At 45.9% G+C, this 25,160-nt stretch overlaps 2 non-coding genes across 2 annotated transcripts; both read right to left on the bottom strand.

Annotated features, from left to right (window-relative positions):
* Positions 1 to 23,058: 23,058 nt before the first annotated feature.
* On the bottom strand, positions 23,059 to 23,131 carry TRNAK-UUU (transfer RNA lysine (anticodon UUU)). The gene has a single exon. It is a non-coding gene; the product is annotated as a tRNA-Lys (tRNA).
* Positions 23,132 to 24,744: 1,613 nt separating this feature from the next.
* On the bottom strand, positions 24,745 to 24,816 carry TRNAQ-CUG (transfer RNA glutamine (anticodon CUG)). Its single transcript has one exon. It is a non-coding gene; the product is annotated as a tRNA-Gln (tRNA).
* Positions 24,817 to 25,160: the final 344 nt, after the last annotated feature.

Raw genomic sequence — 25,160 nt, 5'->3', positions numbered from 1 at the left:
ACAAGAGGTGAAGAAGCCCAAGTAGCAAACTGGTAGCTACCACATACGTTTTGCCGCTACCAGCTGCAGGGGACCCAAGAGGACAAATCCGAGATAGCTAAAACCTGCACTTGTGTCTGCTGACCCCAGGAATACTATCCAGTACGGCATTCATCTTACCCAAGGGACACTAGCCCCCACCAACAGATTCTGCTCCAACTGCCATGCAGACTGACCAGTAGCCCAGGATCGGCGGCCTTCTACTGCAACATAGAGGACTTCGAGGGACCTGGACTTCTGTGGCCAAGTTCGGCCCACTTCACCAATGGACTGAGGAACCACCACAAAGACACCCCTGTCGACCGCACCACAACCGGACCATCCTTTGAGCATCTTTTGTCTGCAACCATAGGCATCAGGACCACATCACTGTTGTCTATGGTAGATGTCCTTTAAAGCTTGGACCTTGCTTTAAAGTCACTCTTGTGGCCAGGAAACTGTCCAAAGTATCCTCAATGGCCCCCTAGACCTCTGTCCTGTCAGACTTGGTCACCCAACTCTGATCTTAGTTGCAGAACTAACTGTTTCAAACTTTTCCAAACTTTTTGTTGACCAATGCTTGTTTGCAGTTGATTTAAAACTAATTTATTGCTTCTAAAATCGATATCTCTGGAACCCTTCTTGTTTTGTTTGTTTTGTGTTATGTGACTTTCTTATTCTGTGGTCTGGTGCTGATAAATGCTTTACACATTGCACCTTTACTAGGCCTTACTGTTCGAAGCCACAGCTACCCATGTTTGATCCAAGGTTAAGTAAATGCACCTGACTGGAGCCAAGACAGTATTTGTGAGTGTACTGCAAGGTAAAGCTCCACAGCCATTCCATACAGTGCATCCAAATCTTCAGAATGCCTTTCAAAATTATCTACAGTGATAAAAGAACAATTTCTTTGCCACCCCAACTCTGAAACAAATCTCAAATGACATACCTCCTGACAAAAAAAACAAATATTCCTCCATATATACTGTGGGAATATTACTATCTCTGAAACCTGTTAAAAAATAGCCTCATCTCAACCGGATGTAAACCCGCTGGTAAATTGCAAATGGGCCCAACTATACAAGTTGCAGATACTTGAGCTGCTCCTGTAAGAATACCACGATATGTGCACTACTGCCATCCAACCCACACTCAACTGTCCAACATTTCAGTGAGCCTCCTTATCTAGATTGCTTAACAGCCCTTGATCCTGTTTGAGTTAGTAAGACCAAAGATACAATTCATGACCTCTGCAACCAAACCATGGTGAACAATGCTGCTGTCCGAGCCTTGGCAGACAAAGCCATCTCCACAACACAATACACAAGAATGTAGTTGCTGGTCTAGAAAACAGCATCAAAACTCCAGATCGAGATTTACCTAAAAATATTGACACTCCCAAACCCACCTCCTCTAATTGCAATTCCTACACTGATCCTTTTCAACCTGATAGACATGCACAACACTGTTCTCAGTAACCTCTCTCTCATCAAAGAGATTGATTATCTACCTTCTGAAGTGAAGTGGACTATTACTTACCTGACCATCTACAAGGACTACCACCCATTGCGGGCATGATTACTCAATATAAAACAGTTAGGGCCACATGTACGATGCTTTTTGCACGTCGCAAACGGCGAATCTGGCTGTTTGCGACATGCAAAAAGCACTTACCGATGCATAAACCCATTTTTGCGATTCAGTAACATTGTTACCGACTCGCAAAACGGGATTGCGACTCACAGTTAGGAAGGGGTGTTCCCTTCCTAATTGAGACTCGCAGTGTGATGTAGGATTGTTTTGTGACCGCGAATGCGTTCGCAAAACAATCGCAGTTACCACCAGTGTCACCCTGGTGGAAATACATTTGCAAATGGGAAGGGGTCCCCATGGGACCCCTTCCCCTTTGTGAATGTCACTGAAAACAGTTTTTCAGAGCAGGCAGTGGTCCTAAGGACCACTGCCTGCTCTGAAAAAATGAAACAAAAACGTTTAATTTTTCGTTTTTCTAATGCATCTCGTTTTCCTTTAAGGAAAATGGGCAGCATTACACAAAAAAAAAAAACTGCTTTGTTGAAAAGCAGTCACAGACATGGTGGTCTGCTGTCTCCAGCAGGCCACCATCCCTGTGAGGGCCGCCATTCCCAAGGGGGTTGCAAATTGAGACCTACCTCATGAATATTCATGAGGTGGGCATTTGCGACCCCCTTGCGAGTCGCAATTAGTGTCAAAGACACTACCCTACATTCGGATTTGCGAGTCGCAAATTGCGAGTCGCTCTGACTCGCAATTTGCGAGTCGCAAATCTGAACTTTGCTACATGTGGCCCTAGTGTAGACATAGCTTATCCTAAATTTTGAAAGACAAAAAAACTGCACCTTCAGACAAAAACTGAGAAAGCAGCCCACATCAGCTCTATCCATGAACTTAACACAGCAATGGAACTAATCAAAAATGAATATCCTAAACAGAAAAAACTGCATTGCTTTAATACAAAATAAAATGAGCTAAAGTACACACAAAAACTGTTTGAAAGAACAAGGGCCCAAAATATTGACTGGTCTAAAACAAATGCCTGGCTACTGTGCACCTGATTTGATTTGATTTGATTTTAGTTTTGTCGAGTGCTTGGCTACCCTGTTAGGGCTGTTAGGGCTTCCCGGTACTAAGCCTTAGAGGCAGAAGCAGAACATCCGCAAGGCTAAACAGTCAAGTCTTCAAGCTCTTACAAAAGACTGGTAGAGTAGAGCAATTTATCAAAGAAAGTGGAAGAGAGTTCCAGAGTTTGGGGCCCAGAACAGAAAAGGACCGGCCTCCGATCCGAGTCCGACGGAACCTAGGAACTGCGCACCATGCCATATGTTGGGATCTCGAAGACCATGTTGGAATATAGGGCTGTATAAGCTTCTCAATGTCACACGGACTAACTTGCGCTCTAGCCTTTAACACATAGCACAGGGCCTTAAACTGTATACGTTTCGGAACTGGAAGCCAAGTAAGTTCTTGTTGAAGCTGGGAGGTTGGGGCAAGCTGCCGCATTCTGAACTGTCTGAAGGTGATGAATAGAAGTATGGTCAATGCCCAAGTAGAGGACATTGCCATAATCCAGCCTCAACAGAATTAATGCCTGGATCACAGTTTTCTGGGCAGAGAAAGTCAGGATCTAAATGATCTTCTTCAACCATTTTAGTGTGGCAAAGCAGGACGACGCCAGCTTAACCACCTGAGAGCTCATTGAGAGATTCCATCCAAAATAAAGCCCAAGTTCTTCATCTTGGGAGAAGTAGAGGGAAGAGAGCCCAAAGAAGAGGGCCTATGTTGTGAGCACCAAAGCTGAGGATGTTTTGCAGAGGATTAGCACCTCATCCAGATTTCAACGGACTTCAAGCCCAAGTTAAGAACGGAGGGACCCTGGGCCTGCGCCGATAACAATGAAAAGACGATTTGAGTATCGTCAGCATATAAAAAGAGAGTCAGACCACAATTTTCCACAATGTCCACAAGCGATTGGACGTAGATGTCAAAGAGTAGCGAGCTAAGCACTGATCCTTAAAGAACACCCGATGTTAAACACTGCTTGCCAGCCTTTGCGTTGACTGAAAAAACCTGAAAAGATCGATTTTGAAGGAAAGAAGTCAGCCACGCCAAAGCACTATCTGAAAGCCCCAAAGATGCCAGCCTCTCAATCAGGACAGCATGTGACACAGTATTGAATGCTGTGCTCAAATCAGGAAGAATGAGTGCAGAAGAGCCGTCCGACCCAGGAGCTTCTTAAGATGGCCAGTTACTCCAAGGAGGGCTTGCAGCAACAAAGTAGCAAGATTCTTTGATGGTAAGACATGTAATATTTGTAATGTGATTATAGATACCCCAGGCAGCCTCTGACTAACTGATGTAAAAATCAACCAAAAATGACCAACTCACAGCTCAAAGGCTTCTGCCTCTCTCTCCAAATGAGACCTGGAGCAAAACATTCTCTTCAACAAGCCACCAGTTATCATCTTGACCTCACTCCTTACAAATCTAGTTAAATAAGCGTTCTGCTCCCTACTTCCCCTTCAAGGAGGACATTCTAAGCATCTCCTTTGACGGATGAAAAACCAAAATAGCATGCAAAAAAACTGTGATAAAAGAATATTGCGTACCAAATGTCAGAGCAGGATGGAGGAAGGGTAGCCAAACTGGTCTTCAAAGGAGGGAAAGACACTTGGGACAGAAACAAGACCTCCTCCATTTCCTGCAGCCCTAGACAGATAGGAGCCCCCCGATTAGATTAGGAGAGGGGCTAGAAGGAGTCTGTTAAGAGAACGTTAGCCAGACCAGTGGGTGGACTCAGCCAGATCTAAACTCTAAGGATGGATTTTTGCCCTCTTGGATTTTTGAAGAATTTTGTTCCCTCGGATTGATTTTTGTCACACTTCCAGGGAAGTGGTCACCCAAGAGCGTGGTGGCCTGCACTCCACTGGATAGGAGCACCCCCATGCGTCCCACCCCCACAATTCAGATCCCTGCTGGAACAAGATACTGGAAAAGACGAACTGCCCTGGTGGACACATGGCCTGCACCTTGACACTGCACTCACAAGGACTGCACCAGCTGCACACTTTCGGCTTCAACAAGAAAAGGACTCTGCATTGATTCTGCAACTCCAGGAGTGGACTCCCTGTAAGCAACAGGCACAAAGGAGCTGGCCAGAGTCCTCTCCATCAAGTACTGCGAGAATAGCCTAGCTGACCAAGGTCGGTGGCCATTTGAAAATTCTGTTCAGGTGCATTCTGGAAACTGTAGTCCCAACTTTCAAAGAGAATCTCGGAGCTTCTGGGATCTTGGATCAAGTTTGTGGACACTTTGAGTGCCCAAAAAGTACTTCTGGAAGAAGATTCAGAAGTTTGGAAACTTTGGTAGCAACTATTGAAACGGTCAAACTGGCGACATCGATCCGCGACCTGGCCTGAATTTCAGGTTCATCTCGCTGAAGCTCCAGAGTTTTACCCCATCGACGAGACTTCCAAGAGTTGACCGGGACCCTGCGCTGAAGCAAGCCGCCGTCGTTGCATCACAGCCTGACCTGAGGAGGAACCTCACCCGATGATGAGAGAAAAAGCTCCAGAAAAATGTCTATGTGTGAAGGTAAAACTTTGACCGGGCCTACCGCTCAGTGGATCCAAGCAGGGCTCCATCGTGGTCGGCCTCAACTTTTGACCTTGCCCCGGTCAAGTGCAATCAAATGGTTCCGGTTGGCGTTTTTGGTTTTCAGGCACTAGAAAGCTTTTTTTTTCTATTTAATCTTTAAAAATGCATATCTCCGATTCCCTACATTGGATTCTTGTCGTTTTGGTGTCGTTTCAAAGATACAAATATTCTCTATTTTTATAAATTGGTGTTAGATTTTTATTATGCGATGTGTTTTACTTATTTACTGTTTTGTTGATATTAAATGCTGTCCCCTATGTTAAGCCTAGCTGCTCATGTGCCAAGCTAGCAAGGGTTGAGCAAGGATTCATTTATTGAGACCTTGACTGTACCTAGTAGGGGGTTGTGGCCTATTGCTAAGTGTAGGTACCTTCTGGCCCTTACTAGTAATCCACTTTCCAACATATACTAGTTATTTTTAGGTATTAGGATAAAAGTATGTTATCTTTTAGTATAGTGTGTGCTTTTAAATGTGTATTTTACATTTGTATAATAATGGTTATTTAGTCTCTGGTTGTTGGGTTGATAAGTGTGGGAATGTACTTAAAAGAGATTTTTTTTTCATTTTTTTTTTGTTCAATATATAACTAATTGGTCATTAGATATGTACTTTTTACAGTGATTGTTATTCTATTTAGCATAGTTTGAAAGTTTTACTGTGTACATTTCTTCTTTTAGACTTAAAAATAAAAATGTTATTTAGTAACCGGCTGTAGGGTTTGTAGAGGATTAGAGTGGGAGCGAATTTAAAATGCAAATTATCGTTTGTATGTATGATAAATTAAATAATTGTTTGGTACCTAACTATGTAAGTTATTTATTTGAAAATAATTGTTAATTTTCTGTTGCTTTTTAATTAATTGGTAATTTCTTGTTCATCGTATTTAATTATACATGCTATTTGTTTTATTTATTCACCAATTTAATATTAGTAATGTTTAATTTAAAAAAAAACAATTGTTAGTGATTTGGGTAGTAGGGAGGGATGTGTTAAATATTTTAATTGATTGCATAGTTTTTTTATCTTAATTTTGTAATATTTTTAAATTCGTTTTAATTTAATTTATTCATAATGAATTTGTTTTGGAATATGTTTTTTTTTTATATATACGAAAATGTTTTTGTAAAACGTTTAGGAAATGGAAGGGTCCATCTAACCCATCCAAAGTACAATATTTTCCTTTCTGTTGCTAACATTGGAGTAAGTATAGTAAATCTAACCCCTTCAAAGTCCAACACTTCCCCTGCTTTTGGTTACACTGGAGTGGGAATAATAAATCTAACCCATCCAAAGTCCAACACTATCTTCACTTTGAAAAGTGTAAGCTCCTAAATACAAATATATTGATAATATAATTTCATCCATCAGACTTTTGCTCATACAGACTACATTCAGCATCATAGACAATGCCTACCAAATACTAGATAAAAATGAAATGTGCCTGCTGCCTTGTGAGAACTTACGCTGTTGGGTCAGGATGGTGAGAGCCCCTCTTAAGCAACAGTGACAATCCCTGTCAGGGGGAAACACTGAAGTGATTAAATTAACCTGTGCTTAACCCTCTGGTAGCTTGGCACAAACGCAGTCAGGCTTAACTTAGAGGCAATGTGTAAAGTATTTATGCAGCATCCAAACAGTAATAAAGTGAAATTACAATAAAAGAAAAATCCCACACCAACTTAGAGTAAATGTTAATAAATTGACACCAAAATGGCACAAATCCAATCAAAAGAATCAGAGATATGCAATTTTAAAGATTTAGGTAAAAACAGTGGGTTTAAGCACAATGGTGGTCATTATGACTCTGGCGGTCTCCTGACCGCCAGGGCAAAGGTGGCAGTTTCACCACCAACAGGCTGGTGGTGAAGACCGCCATATTATGAGTGTGTCGGGTTGGCCTCTGCCAACCCACCACATCTCCACTCATACGGCCATGGTGGTCGGACCCGCTGGGCCGGAGATGAGGATCTCCGACACGGCGGTCCACAGAAGACCACCGGTGGTACTAGGAGCTGTCTTTCCACCAGGGTTTCTGCAGCGGTAGCACTGCCACAAAAACCCTGGCGGAATGGCTACCGGTGACAGGGAATTTCTTCCCTGTCACCGGTAGACATCTCCCCCACCCCAGCAAGCACAAACCCCCCACTTCTCCCACCCCCCTTTCAGGTACAGCGCCACCCTCCTCCCAACCCCCCCCCACATTCATGCACATGCACACAAACACCCACACGCACCACGCATATACTCTTTCACCTACACTTACATGCACGCATTCACTCACATGCATCCATACTCGCATTCACCTCAGCACTCATACACGCATTCAACCACACATACACACACCTATCCATACACGCATACAAACACCCATCCAAACATGCATACACACACCCATACATACATGCAGACAAACATGCATAGAGACACCCATACATACATGCATACACACATGCAGACACACACCCACTCACACACGCACACCCCCTACCCTCCCACCCCCTCCCCTGTCGGACAATCAACTTACGTGGTCCGGGGAGGAGGTCCTCCGGCAGGGAACGGGAAGGGGCGCTTCAACTTCCAGCAGCGCCCCACCATCAGGACACCGCCACGCCGTATTATTGCACATAATACGGCAGGCGGTGTCCTTCTGGCGGGGCGAGGCCAGTGGTGGGACTGCCCATGCCCCTCCACCCACAAGCATGACTACTGCTGGATTTCCGCCCAAAGTGTGGCAGAAATCCAACAATACCCGTAATATGGTGGGAGGCAGACCACCAACACTGGCGGTCTTCGGGCACCCGCGGCTTCAAGAGAGACCGCCAAAGCCATAATGACCACCAAGGTGTATATTGTGTTTATCTTGTCTGGCAAGATCAGGACAAAGTTCAGGTTGACTGCAATGGAGCATGGGCTGGATCCAGGGAACAGGTTAGGCATGCTGAGAATTGTACCATATGTCCCTGATGCAGGGCATTGTACAGAGCAGCAGCGGTACTGAGGAGTGATAGGGAGTCCTGCTTTGATCTGTGTGGCGCTGCATCAATTCCGAAGAAGAGCTGCAAAGTCTGTGTTGCGAGGTCCATGTTGAGATACATTGTGCCTCATCAGCTCCAACAAGGAGCTGCAAGGGCTGCGATGTGACTTGATTCACACTGCATCGGCTCCAATGAAGAGCTGCGAGGGCTGCAGCAGGTTGCTTCAGTTCTGATGGGGACCACAGCTGGGCTGGCAGAGTTCCTTTAGCCCAACTTCCAAGCAAATGTGACTGGAAAGGTACCACTTGGGTGATTAGGAATCACAGCAGGCAGAGTCCAGATGCAGGGTTCAAGATAGTTGGAGACATTTCTGTTGCTGAGGCTCTAATCAGGAGGCCAGATAACTACCCCTTGGAGTCACTGTGGTGGTCCTGGGTTCAAGATGCAGGTCCAGGTCTTTTTACTTAGGCAGCAAGGCAGCAGAGCATTCCTTCTTGCAGCAGAGCCCCGCTTCTTCTGAGTCGCCCACAAGTCCAGAAGAGAACTGAAGAGTGGGTTAGAGGGTCCAATATTTGTACCTGGTGCCTACTTTAAAGTATGAGATGCTTCTAGGGTTTCCCCCTACGGAGGTGTCTAGAATTACCTGCCTCCCTATCCTGATTCTAGTCTGTCTTTGTGCATAATAGGCTAGTGTGAAGTCCTTTGTGTGTGAGCTGAGCCGGTGCCTTTCAAAGGTAAGTGTGGTAGGTGACAGCTCTGCCCCCCCTCCCTTATCAGGTCAGAATGGTCCACCCTGTCAACACTCAGACCCTCCTTTATTATACTGTATAGGAGAATACACTAAGGCCAACTACACCTAGTTGTGTGACTCAGGAACAGGCTACAGGCACCAAATGGTTAGGACAAATAAATGTCAACTTACTAAAAGCGAGATTTTCAAAATTGTGACTAAAAATCCAAGTTCACCAATACAGAGGTTTTTAATTAAAATTCCTAAGACACCAAACATCACTTTCCTACGTGCTCCCAATCAAACGTTATCACTTATTAAATGCAATAAGGTAACACAATGCTACTCTCTGGAAGAGGTAAGCCTCGCAGTAGTGAAAAATGAATTTAGAAGTTTTTCACTACGAGGACATGTAAAGCTTATAAGTACATGTCCAACTTTTTAAATACACAGCACCTTGGGCTATGGGTTGTTTAGGGTCTACCCGAGGGATGATTCATGACTTATATGTATTAAAAAGAGAGGTTTAGGCCTGGCAAAAGGTTTATCTTGTAAGGTAGAAATGGTAGTTTAAAACTGCACACACAGACTACAATGTGGGCCTGGGACATGTTTTAAAAGGCTACTTAAGTGGGTATCATGATCAGTGCGACAGGCTCACTGTTAGCATTTAATTTACAGGCCCTGGGTACGTGTAGTACCACTTTATAAGGACTTACAAGTAAATTAAATGGGCCAGATGGTTGTAAGCCAACTGTACCATGTTTGAAGGAGAGAGCACAAGCACTTTAGCACTGGTTATCAGTGGTAAAGTGCGCAGATTCCTAACAGCCAACAAAAATGAGTACAGCAAACAGACGGGATGAAGCCAAAAAGCTTTTGGGTGACCATGCAGGGGGGGGGCAACATCAACATTGGTTCACTGGTGAAGGGTGTGCAACATCAGCAACTACACATAAAATCAATTAAAAGACCAATTAAAGACCTTAAATAGGTCATACAGGCACTATTAATGTTGAGACTGGCCTCCTGGTTACCTCAACAATCGCACTGAAAACTGTCCTTCCGTAAGTCAGATGAATGATTACCCTCACAAGGACATAACTATATCACATTCACATCTGCTTATGGAACTCAAATCATTCCCACACCATATTCAGAGGTCTGAAACAAAATCCCACTTAACATCTAAACAAGTGTCATCAATGGATGTCAGCTTTTTGCCTTTGTAAATCCTTGCTTTGCCATGTTTTTTGTGCTCATGTGGGCTGATTTATTACACCAAGGCTGTATGCTATAGTGGTAGGAAGAAAAATATGAATGGCTCAACAGCAGACAAAAATAAACTGAAAATAAACTAAAGCTCAGGCAGACAAGACACCCTCGCAATATCATCAATTTCCAGTTGGAAATGATTTGCTGAAACAAAACATCCCCTTCATTCTGTTCCTTTGAAGGTTTTCCCCAAAGATATGGAATCAAATTCTTGCAAATGTCAGACAATACCCACCCTTCATATCAGTCAAAGGCAATAGGTTTGATACTGGTGAACCTACTATATTTATTTTTCAGCAAACCTATACAATAGGCAATAAAAGTATAAATGTAAAAAAGTCCAAATGTAGCAGTCTAATTGTGATGGCCATATTTTTCCCAAAAATATTCAGTAAAAATGCCCATTGACCAAATAAATTAAAAAACATGAAAAGAAAACCGAGATGGCCTGCCCTCCCTTGCACAAGTGGACTTCTTTTTCGGCGGATATGTACATGTGCAAAGCAAAATACAAGCAATCCCAGTAGAGAGAGGGACTAACTGATACGGGCTGACTCACTGACCAGTGGTGCAGGCAGCAGCGGGTGAGAACATATTGTGAATGACACCTGTAGCAGCTCAACTGTGAGAGTTGAGCTGTGATGTCAAAATGCCTGCTACCAGAATACCAGCAGCCAAAGTAAAAGTCACAGTGCAGAACAACAAGTGCAGTTTATACATCAAAACGTAGAACTTGCTTTTCTTTCTAATTTCTCTTTCTAAAAGGAACAGCAGAAATGAGATATTTAAAGCAAGGGCCATGGTTTATCACAAGAAGGATAATGGGCCTTATTACGAGTTTGGCAGATGGGATGACCCGTCCGCCGAACTTCCGATGGGGAGGTTGCCGCCTTTCTGCTACCTCCCCAGCGGGCCCATTCTGACTTTCCTGCTGGGCTGATGGGTGGAAATCAAGGTTTCTGCCCGTCAGCCCAGCAGGAAAGTGGTGGCAGCATTGCCTCTGGCTCGTAATCGAGCCGGCGGCATGCTGCCACCCGCAGGGTTCACCAGCAGCCTCTCAATGCTCACTTTCTGCTCAGCCGCCAGTAAGCATTGAGAGGGTGCTGGGCAGGGGAGCCCTGCACTGACCATGCCAAGTGCATGGGCAGTGTAGGGGCCCCCCTGTAACCTCCTGCACCTGTTCTCCGCTAGCCTGTTCATGGCAGTAAACCGCCATGAAAAGGCTGGCGGAGAACCAGGTCGTAATCAATAGGCCGGTGCTGCAAGCAGCGCTGCCCTGGCTGATTGCGACCTGCAGCCGCCCTCCACCTGTCGGGATCACCAATACCGGCGGAGACCCTGGTACCCTGGCAATCTGACCGCCAGCGTTGTAATGTGGAGGTCAGACAGCAGTGGCGGTCCTCACTGCCACCTTGAGTCTGGTGGTCTAGTGACCGACAGACTTGTTATCACGCCCACAGTCTCTGCATGTTTCTACACAAACTGAGCCACAGCACTTTTAATCTGACTTACATTAAAATGATTCTAATATTTCTGTAACAATTTCCTATTTACTGGTGTGTTTTTTCCAAACTGCATTATTCTCATTTTATTCTTCATGTCTGCAAACCTATTTTCTGTTTCTTACGAAACAACAACACACAAAAGATTTCAGTCATCTGTGGGAATGGTGATGGCGTTACCATGTACTACAAAGAAAAGGATATTGCAACTCACGTTGCAGTACCATGAACTTATAAAGGAACTCATTCTTCAACCTTGCACCTCTATATGGTTCCGGAAGCTTCTCACTGACTTGCATTATCCTGATAATATAAGGTAAGTGGTACTTTATCCAATAAATATGTATAAAGATATAAATGCATGTCTTGTTACATATTTTATTTAAAAGCACGAGGCTGGTGATAACACCTAAAAACACCTTCTCCTGCAACTTCCTTCCACACCTGATGGCTGCATTAGAAACTCTTAGGGGCATATTTACAAGCCCCTTGCGCCACCTTGGGTCGCCCCAGCATCATTTTGTTTTATGTTAAGGCGGCGTTAAAGAGGCCTTTTCCCTGCGCCAGATTTACAAAGTGGCCCAATGCTTGCATTCCACCACTTTGTGACCCCTTGCTACACATTCTGCCTGCGTCAGGCATAATGTATGCAGGAGGGACGTTCTGACTCAGGGAGGCCCAATAAAATGGTGCTGTGAAATTTATAACTTTTCACTGCGCCATTTTTTCTGTAATTTTTAGGGCCTGCCCATGATGATGCATCCATGGTAACCTATGAGCCTTCTTATCCTTTGCTGCACTAGCGTCAACATTTTTTACACTAGTGCAGAAATGCGCAACGATAGTGTGTGCTAACGACTGCTGTTAGACCTGACAGCCTTAGGGTCGTCATCCCTTAACTTCTTGCCTGCCTCCCTCCACTTTTCTGACACTGTTTTTGCTGGTTTTAGGACTCTGATCCCTTTACCACTGCTAACCAGTGCTAAAGTGCATACGCTCTCTCCCTTAAACATGGTAACATTGGTTCATTCCTAATTGCCATATATGATTTACTTGTAAGTCCTTAGTAAAGTGCACTATGTGTGCCCAGGGCCTGCAAATTGAATGCTACTAGTGGGCCGGCAGCCCTGGTTGTGGCACCCAAATACGTAGCCCCTTAACCATGTCTCAGCCCTGCCATTGCAAGGCCTGTGTGTAGGAGGCTGGACTGGCTTGTAGTGAGTACCAAGGGGTACTTGCACCTTGCACCAGGCCCAGTTATCCCTTATTAGTGTATAGGGTGTCTAGCAGCTTAGGCTGATAGATAATGGTAGCTTAGCAGAGCAGCTTAGGCTGAACTAGGAGACGTGTGAAGCTACTACAGTACCACAAGTGTCACTTGCACAATATCATAAGAAAACACAATACACAGTTATACTAAAAATAAAGGTACTTTATTTTTATGACAATATGCCAAAGTATCTTAGAGTGTACCCTCAGTGAGAGGATAGGAAATATACACAAGATATATGTACACAATACCAAAAATATGCACTATAGTCTTAGAAAACAGTGCAAACAATGTATAGTTACAATGGGATGCAATGGGGACACATAGGGATAGGGGCAACACAAACCATATTCTCCAAAAGTGGAATGCGAACCACGAATGGACCCCAAACCTATGTGACCTTGTAGAGGGTCGCTGGGACTATTAGAAAATAGTGAGAGTTAGAAAAATAACCCTCCCCAAGACCCTGAAAAGTGAGTGCAAAGTGCACTAAAGTTCCCCTAAAGGACAAAGAAGTCGTGATAGGGGAATAATGCAGGAAAGACACAAACCAACAATGCAACAACGATGGATTTCCAATCTAGGGTACCTGTGGAACAAGGAGACCAAGTCCAAAAGTCACAAGCAAGTCGGAGATGGGCATATGCCCAGGAAATGCCAGCTGTGGGTGCAAAGAAGCTTCTACTGGACAGAAGAAGCTGAGGTTTCTACAGGAACGAAAAAAGCTGGAGACTTCCCCTTTGGTGGACGGATCCCCCTTGCTGTGGAGAGTTGTGCAGAAGTATTTTCCCGCCGAAAGACCGCCAACAAGCCTTGCTAGCTGCAAATCGTGCGGTAAGCGTTTTTGGATGCTGCTATGGCCCAGGAGGGACCAGGATGTCGCAATTTGCGTCAGGAGAGAGAGGGGACATTGAGCAAGACAAGGAGCCCTCTCAGCAGCAGGTAGCACCCAGAGAAGTGCCAGAAACAGGCACTACGAGGATACGTGAAACGGTGCTCACCCGAAGTTACACAAAGGAGTCCCACGTCGCCGGAGACCAACTTAGAAAGTCGTGCAATGCAGGTTAGAGTGCCGTGGATCCAGGCTTGGCTGTGCACAAAGGATTTCCGCCGGAAGTGCACAGGGGCCAGAGTAGCTGCAAAAGTCGTGGTTCCCAGCAATGCAGTCTAGCGAGGTGAGGCAAGGACTTACCTCCACCAAACTTGGACTGAAGAGTCACTGGACTGTGGGAGTCACTTGGAAAGAGTTGCTGGATTCGAGAGACCTCGCTCGTCGTGCTGAGAGGAGACCCAAGGGACCGGTAATGCAGCTTTTTGGTGCCTGCGGTTGCAGGGGGAAGATTCCGTCGACCCACGGGAGATTTCTTCGGAGCTTCTAGTGCAGAGAGGAGGCAGACTACCCCCACAGCATGCACCACCAGGAAAACAGTCGAGAAGGCGGCAGGATCAGCGTTACAGAGTTGCAGTAGTCGTCTTAGCTACTTTGTTGCAGTTTTGCAGGCTTCCAGCGCGGTCAGCAGTCGATTCCTTGGCAGAAGGTGAAGAGAGAGATGCAGAGGAACTCTGATGAGCTCTTGCATTCGTTATCTAAAGTTTCCCCAGAGACAGAGACCCTAAATAGCCAGAAAAGAGGGTTTGGCTACCTAGGAGAGAGGATAGTGTGCCAGTGTGCCAGCAGCACCTCTGTTTCCAAGATGGCAGAGGTCTGGAGCACTGGAGGAGCTCTGGACACCCCCCAGGGGAGGTGCAGGTCAGGGGAGTGGTCACTCCCCTTTCCTTTGTCCAGTTTCACGCCAGAGCAGGGCTAAGGGGTCCCCTGAACCGGTGTAGACTGGCTTATGCAGAATTGGGCACATCTGTGCCCAAGAAAGCATTTCCAGAGGCTGGGGGAGGCTACTCCTCCCCTGCCTTCACACCATTTTCCAAAGGGAGAGGGTGTAACACCCTCTCTCAGAGGAAGTCCTTTGTTCTGCCATCCTGGGACAAGCCTGGCTTGACCCCAGGAGGGCAGAAAGCTGTCTGAGGGGTTGGCAGCAGCAGCAGCTGCAGTGAAACCCCAGGAAAGGCAGTTTGGCAGTACCAGGGTCTGTGCTACAGACCACTGGGATCATGGGATTTTGCCAACTATGCCAGGATGGCATAGAGGGGGCAATTCCATGATCATAGACATGTTACATGGCCATATTCGGAGTTACCATTGTGAAGCTACATATAGGTAGTGACCTATATGTAGTGCACGCGTGTAATGGTGTCCCCGCACTCACAAAGTCAGGGGAATTGGCCCTGAACAATGTGGGGGCACCTTGGCTAGTGCCAGGGTGCCCTCACACTAAGTAACTTTGCACCTAACCTTTACCAGGTAAAGGTTAGACATATAGGTGACTTATAAGTTACTTAAGTGCAGTGTAAAATGGCTGTGGAATAACGTGGACGTTATTTCACTCAGGCTGCAGTGGCAGGCCTGTGTAAGAATTGTCAGAGCTCCCTATGTGTGGCAAAAGAAATGCTGCAGCCCATAGGGATCTCCTGGAACCCCAATACCCTGGGTACCTCAGTACCATATACTAGGGAATTATAAGGGTGTTCCAGTAAGCCAATGTAAATTGGTAAAATTGGTCACTAGCCTGTTAGTGACAATTTGAAAGAAATGAGAGAGCATAACCACTGAGGTTCTGATTAGCAGAGCCTCAGTGAGACAGTTAGTCACTACACAGGTAACACATTCAGGCACACTTATGAGCACTGGGGCCCTGGAGAACAGGGTCCCAGTGACACATACAACTAAAACAACATATATACAGTGAAAAATGGGGGTAACATGCCAGGCAAGATGGTACTTTCCTACACTGTGTGTGCAGTTTCACTGCCACTTCAACTTGGCATTTCAAAGTACTTGCCAAGCCTTAAACTCCCCTTTTTCTACATATACGCCACTCTAGGTAACCCATAGGGCCCTAGGTAACCCATAAGGCAGGGTGCTATGTAGGTAAAAGGCAGGACAAGTCCATGTGTGTTTTATATATACTGGTAGTGGAAAACTCCTAAATTTATTTTCCACTACTGTGAGACCTGCTCCTTTAATAGGATAGCATGAGGGCTACCCTCATATACTGTTTGAGTGGTAGATTCTGGTCAGAAAGGGGTAACCAGGTAATTTTTAGTATGTCAAGAATGGTAACAGAAAATCCTGCTTATTGGTGAGGTTGGATTTTATATTACTATTTTAGAAATGCCACTTTTAGAAAGTGAGCATTTCTCTGCACTTAAAATCCATCTGTCCCTTACGGCCTGTCTCCAATCAACGGTCTGGGCTGGGCAGGTTGATAGTTTCCTCGTGCATTTCACCCAGACAAACACAGCACACTCAGTCATACATGCACTCATCTGCATACTGACTGGGACTTTCTGGGATGGAAGGGTAGAGGGCCTGACACACAGTGGACTGCCAAACCCCCTACTGGGACCCTGACAGACAGACCTGTACTGAAAGGGGAACTTGTGCACTTCAAAACCACTCTTTGAAGTCTGCCCCACTTCAAATGCATTTTTGGGCACATAAAATGGGTCTTTAACCCCACCAACCCAGAAACTTCTGGACCTGAACCTGCAGCCTGTCAAGAGGAACTGCCTGGCTGCCCAAATGACTCATCTGGACTGCATTGCTGTGAAGGACTGCTGCCCTGCTGCCCTGCTGACCTCTGATTTTGCTGAGAAGTGCTCTCCAACGGCTTGAATTGAGCTTGCCTCCTGTTTTCTGAAGTGTCAGGGCCAAAAAGACTTAGGCGGTCATTCTGAGCGCGGCGGGCGGCGGTAGCCGCCAGCCATCAGTCACCGCCATTTGGCCGCTCCGCGGCCAAAAGACCGCGGAGGCCATTCTGGCTTTCCCGCTGGGTCGGCGGGTGCCCGCCAAAAGAGCGCCCGCCGGCCCAGCGGGAAAAGCCCTGCAACATAGAAGCCGGCTCTGAATGGAGCCGGCGGTGTTGCAGGGGTGCGACGGGTGCAGTTGCACCCATCGCGATTTTCACTGTCTGCTATGTAGACAGTGAAAATCATGCTGGGGCCCTGTTAGGGGGGCCCACGACACCCGTTCCCGCCATCTGTCCCTGGCGGTAAAAACCGCCAGAAACAGGGTGGCGGGAAGGGGGTCGGAATCTCCATGGCGGCGCTGCTTGCAGCGCCGCCATGGAGATTCAGCCCAGACAGGGGAAATCCGGCGGGAAACCGCCGGATCCCCTTTTCTGACCGCTCAGAATGGGCAGGGAAGCACCGCCAGCCTGTTGGCGGTGCTTCCGTGGTCCTCCACCCTGGCGGTCGATGACCGCCAGGGTTGGAATGACCCCCTTAATCTCTTCAGGAAACTCCTTGTGGGCCCAAAACCAACTTGCAGCCTGCCGGAAACTACGCACTGCCTGCCTTGTTACCGAGAAATCGCAGCATAGCAGAACCGGAGCAACGCAGCCCAACTTCTTGAGTGGAAATTCGACGCAGCGCCTGCCTTGCGACAGAACATTCAACGAACAGCCCTACCAGATCAACGCACAGCTGAACCAGAATGATGCAGCCGATTCCGTGAGTGGAAAATCGCCTGACGTGCGACATAAAATTCGAAGCATCTCCCTGTGACTTCTTCCAACTCATCCAGGAGTTCTCCACATTGTCCCTGGGCGTCAAAAACATTCCTGCATCGCAGTAAGGAACCAAGACTGTGCACCAAACAACGAGGCAAACCCCTTGCAGCGTAGAAAGAAACAACGCATTGTCTGTGCTGCGCCTAAGGATCTGACGCACCCCATAATTTTCCAAGCATCTCCTCCTCTGAGGTCTCCGTGCGTGTTATTTTTCACGCAAACCAGGTCCTCTGTGTAATTAAGAAACAAATGTTGATTTCTAAGATTTAAGGCTCTTTTTAAACCTGCAGACTTGTGCTTATTGAATCTTTATCGTTTTGACCTTATTTTATTCAGATAAATATCAACTATTTTTCTAAACCTGTGTGGTGTATTTTTGTCGTGTTTTTACTGTGTTACTGTATGAGTTATTGCACAAATACTTTACACATTGCCTTCTAAGTTAAGTCTGTCTGTTCAGTGCCAAGCTACCAGAGGATAGGCACCGGATAATTTGAATTGTGTATGACTTACCCTGACTAGGATTGTGGTCCCTACTTGGACAAGGGTGTATACCTCTGCCGACTAGAGACCCCATTTCTAACAACTGCCATGGTGCACCTTATTATAAATATGGCAAAACCATGGGGTCATTAGGTGGGGATGCAAGAAAAGTGGCTCATTGGGACTGATTCGACACTTTCTTGCAAATCTGCCCTTTAGTGTGCGTTACAGTTTCCTAACATGATGTCATAACATTACTCGTGCTGCAGATCCCAGTCTTTGCCTAACTGGACACAGACCTACCAATCCATGCATGGAATTTACTGCAATGTCTTCCACCATAATTTACTTCTAAAGTTCCTAAATATCATATTTTTGCATTTTTTTTATTCTGAAGTTTTGTAAACTTAAAGTTTGTTACTGTGTCACATCCGTGAATATTCTTGTAAATTGCTATGCCGTCCTCTGTGCCCATTGGCCACAGTGCAGAAAAATCAAAGTGAATCATTTGAAAACTTCAATTTCACTGACTATCAGGTGGCCATTACATGGAGGGTTGGAGAGGTGATCAGCAACAAAAAAGACATGTTCATTAAATAATATTTGTGCTGCTTGATGCAAAAAGAAGAGAGACTAGTCATCTTAGAAGTCAGGTGTGCTAATGATTACCACACAGAGAATCACTGGTGGGCTCTTTGGTGTACACACATCAGACTTCTGTTAAATGACATGATGGATGTTGCCTGACCCCTTAGCAGAAGAAGACATACAGAAAGAATGAGAATGCAAGCCATCTGGTACACGGAAGGACTCAGAATGACCAAACAGCACTACAAACAAATGGAACGGAGATGGAAAGCAAGCCATGAAGAATGGGTCAAGAAAGTATTTCAAATCTGCCCAGACACACTTTCACCAGCAAATCTGGTAAACCAGAAAGAAGGCTTACGCCAAGGGCATTGACAACAGCTCAAAAAACAGCAAACACAATTTTGCTACATTCAAGTACATCACCAGACCACTTGCAACCACCTGTAACATCACCCCAACCCGAGAATTGAGCCATAGCCTCTCAGATGACTCCTACAACAAAACACAAACATCTACACCATCTTTGACCCACAAGCAAACCCCATCAAAATTGCAATAAGTCTTCTAGAAACAGACAAACGCGACATCCTGACAACATGGAACCCCATCACCACAGAGGAAACCACAGCTATTGTGAGGACCTTCCACTTTAGGGCCTCATTGGATCCTTTCCCCCACCACACCTTTGGAAAAGGTTCAACCTCCATCAGCAAGGCTTCCATCTCCATACTCAACACCTCCACGGGCACAGCCACCTTCCCTGAATCCAGGAAGGATGAAGCTGTCAATGCCCTCTGGAAGCAGACCTCAACAGTTCCAGCCACACTCATGAACCACCGATGGATCTGCCTTCTTCCATACCTGGCCACAGTCCTGGAGAAAGCCATTAACAGATGTCTCTCTGACCACCATGCCAACCTCCAAACACTAGATGCCATATGAGCAGGTTTCAGGGGTAACCACAATACAGAGACGGCCCTCAAAGCAGCAACAGACAACATCCAAACGATCCTCGACACAGGAGAAAATGCTCCCTCATCCTACTCGACCACTCTGCAGCTTTCAACACAGTCTCCTATTGCATCGTGACTAGGCAAGTTCAGAAGGCTGGCATCCAATGGCCTTACTCCAATGGATATGCAACTATTATCAGAAGAACACAAACAGTCAACATGCTACTGAGAGAGCGTAGTTTAAATAATATATATCTAGACGTGAAATGCTTAAAATTAACAAAGCCGCATTAATAGTTATAAAATATTATTCATTTTGAAATGTATTCTAACATACCTATAAACGTGAAGAATTATTACATGCATAAACTAATGTCGACTGTAAGAAATAATTGCTTGTACTATGATTAATTGAATATGTTAACATCTATGAAGATGGCATTTATTAGTATCCATAAGTCTTAAGTTAGCGTGAGTCGAAAACTAGCTGTGTAACTCTCATATTAAAGCATATTTTTCTGTTTCTTCAGTGTGCTGACTTGCAAAAGGCCATGACCCAGCAATTGTTCTTTTCTCCATTTATGTAACATTGCTAGATTTTCTCATCCGCATGCTAGCTGCTTTAGTATAAAATTTATAAGCTTTGCAACAAAATATGGACACTTTCAAGGACATTGAAGCATGGAAAAGAGAACTCTTGACCCGAAGAACGTGCCAGAGAATGAAGTAACCCCGGATGTGCCACCTACGAAAAGCGTCAATTATGAAGACCAATCAGAATGTTATAAGTTATCGTAAAATGACAAATGCATTACTTAATGTATAATTTGATAGGTTACAGATAGTGGGGTGTAGTGACTATCCAATAGAATTTTGGGGGAATGTATTATGAAAAAGGGATAAAAACCCATGACACAGGAGACTCGGAGAATTAGGTAGGGAATGATATTGATTGCATCCAGAAACTCTGTCACTCTATTTGGTGACTTGAGACTTAGACGAAACCATCCTCACCCTTAGTCGCCCCATTATACTTTCTTCCTTATGAGGGAAGTGTCCCCTGCCCTTAGACTAGATAGACTGACGGCGATCTAACTGATGTCCTGAAGACGAAGACTGATCCTGTATGCTGACCTATCCTGAGGAGGTTAATTATGACTGTAACTATTGAAATTTGTTTATTTGCTTTTTCTTTCTAGGTACCAACTGCTGTGTATTTTTTGATTAGCGACCTTAGTTAGAGGTTTTTCCAAACTGATGTTCTAAATTGTTTTGCATGAAGCCCAACATGCTGATGCTAATTAGTGGCTAGATGAGGCATTCACCTTGACTGACGTAACTGACGTGACTGACGTGGTGCTATGCTGAACTAAGACATATATGAGGTCCTATGCATTTTGATTTGTTTACCTTCATATTACTATCTTATGTTTGTGATCTTTGCATTATTGAAACCTTATCATAGTTGCCGCATTGTGACTATGCTCTTTTGCTTCTTGGTTTTGAGATTAATACATCATATATGAGATTGTAATCAATAGGGAATAAAATTCACAAAACTTCAATAAGGTGTGGTTATTCATGACTGAAAGGTCATGGTTGCGTCAGCGATCTTAACTAATGTCTAAATTGAGATATATTGTGGTGATATATGTTGACAATATTATTGATATATTGCTTGACATATTGATCAGTTACCTCGTTTTACGGTGTCTCACCACTGGGTCCAAAGATTCATCGGCCTAAAACGAGTCCTAATGTGTATAAATTAACATAGAAGGACGCGTTAACACTACCTTACTCCTCAGAAGCCCGGAAACTCACTTGAAGCATCCCATAAGGTTACTCTCTCAGCTCAACATTTTTCCACAGCTACATGACCCCTGCTGGCTGACATCATCCATGCACACAACATCGAAATACTTACCTATGCCGACACACAACTCACGTTGTCTCTGTCAGATAAAAAAAATCACACCAGGAACAACTTCAACTCGTGCAGACCGAAGAAGCCCCCTGGATGAGTTGCAACTGCCTTACACTTAACAGATTTAAGACTGAAGTGGTAATCTTTGGAAAGGATGCCTCTCAGATACATCGCTGAGGGCCCTTCCTGGAGGCCTATGGACTTAGAACCCACACCCACTCCAAGCACATAAGTAAGAAACCTCAGAATTATCAGCAGCAAGCTGGGCCTGACCGCCCAGGGCAATGATCACCACAGCCTGCTTTCACACCCTACCCTAAGAATGCTGAAAAAGATATTGACGTGGCTGATCACCAACACCAGGGAAACCATCACCAAGACCTCATCACCAGCAGACTAGACTATGGAAATGCCCTCTAAGTAGGAATCACAAGCCAACTCCCAAAAAGACTTAAGGCTGTCCAGAAACTAGTACTCCACCATCTGTGCCAGGTGGACGTCCCACCACGCGTGAGGGATCTTAATTGGCTCTATAAACATCTGGACGCACAGTTCAATCTCTTCTCCCACACAAACAAGGCACTACACAGGTCCTGCCCACCTGAACAGCTGCGTACAGTTCAATCTCTTCTCCCACACAAACAAAGCACTACAGGGGTCCTGCCCACCTGAACAGCTGCGTACAGTTCCACCAACCCTATACGCACCACCGCTCAGCCGAACTCTCACTAGCACGTGAACAATGGGTATGAAAAACCAGAGAAGGAGGTTGTGCCTTCTCACACATCTCCCCTACAGATGGAATGACCCCCGCACCACATTCGATCCTCCTCAGTGCTTTGTGAGCTCACATGTGAGCAGACGCTATAAAAATCATATTAACATAACATGTTACATTCCCACAGATGTGTTTTGTGGTCATCTTTAGGGGTGCACGCTTGGAAACAGGGTGCTCTTATGGACACAGAAACCCCAGAATTGCCTTTACAGAGCAAGTGGTTCCTGCTTTATAAGAGCAGTCGTGAAAACCGGACTTTAGAAACACAAATCAGCGTCACTTCGGGGTTGTTACTTATTTCGCCTTTTTCCCGGCAGAAGGGAAGTGAAAGGTTGTAAAGCCGAGTCCAATCAATCGATTATTTCCACGTCGCTACCTTGTAATGAAATAGAGATGGAACTTGTCATTGTGACTTTGCAAACACTCAGTAAGGGTTTGTACTTTACAAGGCGCAACTTTTACGTAAATAAATATTCTCTTTTAGCTGAAAAGCGGCCACTGTACTTGGGCTTCTGCGCTTCTGGGTGCTAGAGCCGCATTGAGGAATAATCTTGTTCTCCCTACAGGGCAGCAGGTGGCGCTACTGTGTCTATGGAGCTAACAGGCAGCGGGGGAAAGCGGACTCAACCCCCAGGAGGCGGAGGGTATGTTGGACTGGACTGGGAAAATGAGCGTCATTTGTTGTGTTTAAGTTAACAGGAATTGTAGAACTTGGTTAAAATAGTAAAACTGAACGCCCGAACAGGGACTTGAACCCTGGACCCTCAGATTAAAAGTCTGATGCTCTACCGACTGAGCTATCCGGGCTCCTGAAGAAATAGCAGTCAGATACTTCTACAATACTTGCTCTGCTGTGAGGACAGTCCATACCTGTGATTTCCTCAGTGTGCACACTCTTATCTTCCTCCCACAGACACTGTAAGTTTCTTCCTTTAAGATAACCTTCCCTAAGAGTCAGGGCTCTCTCACTGCCCCCCCCCCCCCCTGCGCTCTGCCCCAGCTTCATCTTGTGACAGACCCATGGCAGAGTAGTAACTTCACTCTACTACTCCTCCCCACTAGCTCTGCTTCCCTCCTCCCTCTAATCTCCTCACCCCTCTCGCTGCCCCACCTGCCCCCCACTGCGTCTTCTGGAACACCCCTCACTGGCAGGGCAGTCACCGGTCTCTGCCACCCCTTTCCACTAGCCCTAGATCCCTCCTCCCTCTCACCTCCTCACCCCTCTGAGTGCCCCACCTGACCCCTCTCACTGCCCCACCTGCCCCTCTCACTGTCCCACCTGCCTCTCTCACTGTCCCACCTGCCCCCCACTGCCCCACCTGACCCCTTCCACTGCCCCACCTGACCCCTTCCACTGCCCCACCTGACCCCTTCCACTGCCCCACCTGCCCCTCTCACTGTCCCACCTGCCCCTCACTGCCCCACCTGTCCCCCACTGCCCCACCTGACCCCTCTCACTGTCCCACCTCCTCCTCACTGCCCCACCTGCCCCTCCCACTTGCCCCCCACTGCACTGTCCCCTGCTGTGTCTTGGGGTCTCTCCTCTTACTCCTCTCAGACCTCCAGTTGTCTCCCCAGCGGCGGAGTCACACTGTGTCGCGCCCTCTAAAGCCACGAGGCTAGTTAAAGCCCGGGGTGTGTAGCGTCCGCGCCCTTTAAACAGCCGCCGCCATGCTGCTTGGTGATTCGGTTGTGCGTCTGTGATCATAACAAAAGAAGACGTAGAAAGCACAACTATTAAATAATGTAACCATAACACCGGAAGCGCAACCAGGCAACAATGTACCCATTGCGTAATTGCTGCGTCAGTGTGTTGCGTCTCATGTTGTGTTGTGTTTGCTCTTGGCCTTTCAGTGTAGTTGTGCTGCATCACTGTGCTGCATAGTTGTCTTACCGTGTTTTTGTTGTGTGCTTGTGTTGGTATGATGCTGTGGTGTATTGTTCTGTTATTCTGCTGTTGTGCTTTGTTCGTGTTACGTGGAGTGTTTTCTTGTTGTGTTGTGTATTATAGCTCTGTTCAAAGAAGCAGAATCAAGCGCTAAGAGCGGTTCCCTGTGTTTTCTGTGCCACATAAATACAACAGTTTACACTGAGGTGCCAACAACCGGAAGTAACATCACAGGTCAGAAGACACAACTCTATGAAATTTAGAGCAGTCCTGTTGTCGAAGTCGTTTCCAAATATATGTGCGGACACTTTAGGTAGTGGTTAAAAAATCAGGACAGCGCTTCTTAACAAATCCGTGTTTATTGCAATAATGCCGAGAACAAGCCGTGGGTCAGGCTAAAGAGACATCCGCTGAATAAAGATAAAAAGCACGAACTGGCAGGGTTTTCGTGAAATGAATAAATGACACAACCAGCCCCCTCTCACTGACTGTGTAAAGCAGGAGGCTGTGATCATCCGGTGCTTAAAAGAACAGGTCCCACCGAGATTTGAACTCGGATCGCTGGATTCAGAGTCCAGAGTGCTAACCATTACACCATGGAACCACATGTCTATGACAACCGGAAGTCTTTTTAATAGCACAGATGTGGGTTCAGTGGTACATGGTGTCCCCTTTACTGCACCTGCCTTTTTACCTCACTTTCAGTGAGTGCAGACAGAAGTTCAAACTGACCCCAGTTGACTCTCAACTTCCAGCCTCACAGCGTCACTGACACGAACCGACTGATTCTTCTTTATCAGATGGGGGCAGAGGGGAGTTAACACAACTCAGTGTCTCGTCAGCACAGTCCCCCCTGCACCCTTTCCCAGGGGAAGGATGTGAAACCTCATAAACCTGCTTCTAAAGAAACACGAGTCCAACAATCTTCCGGGTCACCGCGTTATCATA

Source organism: Pleurodeles waltl, unplaced genomic scaffold (genome assembly GCF_031143425.1).
Source record: "Pleurodeles waltl isolate 20211129_DDA unplaced genomic scaffold, aPleWal1.hap1.20221129 scaffold_39, whole genome shotgun sequence".
Classification (NCBI taxonomy): Eukaryota; Metazoa; Chordata; class Amphibia; order Caudata; family Salamandridae; genus Pleurodeles; species Pleurodeles waltl.
Note: the sequence above shows the minus strand (reverse complement) of the source record. Positions and strands in the feature narration are given on the sequence as shown.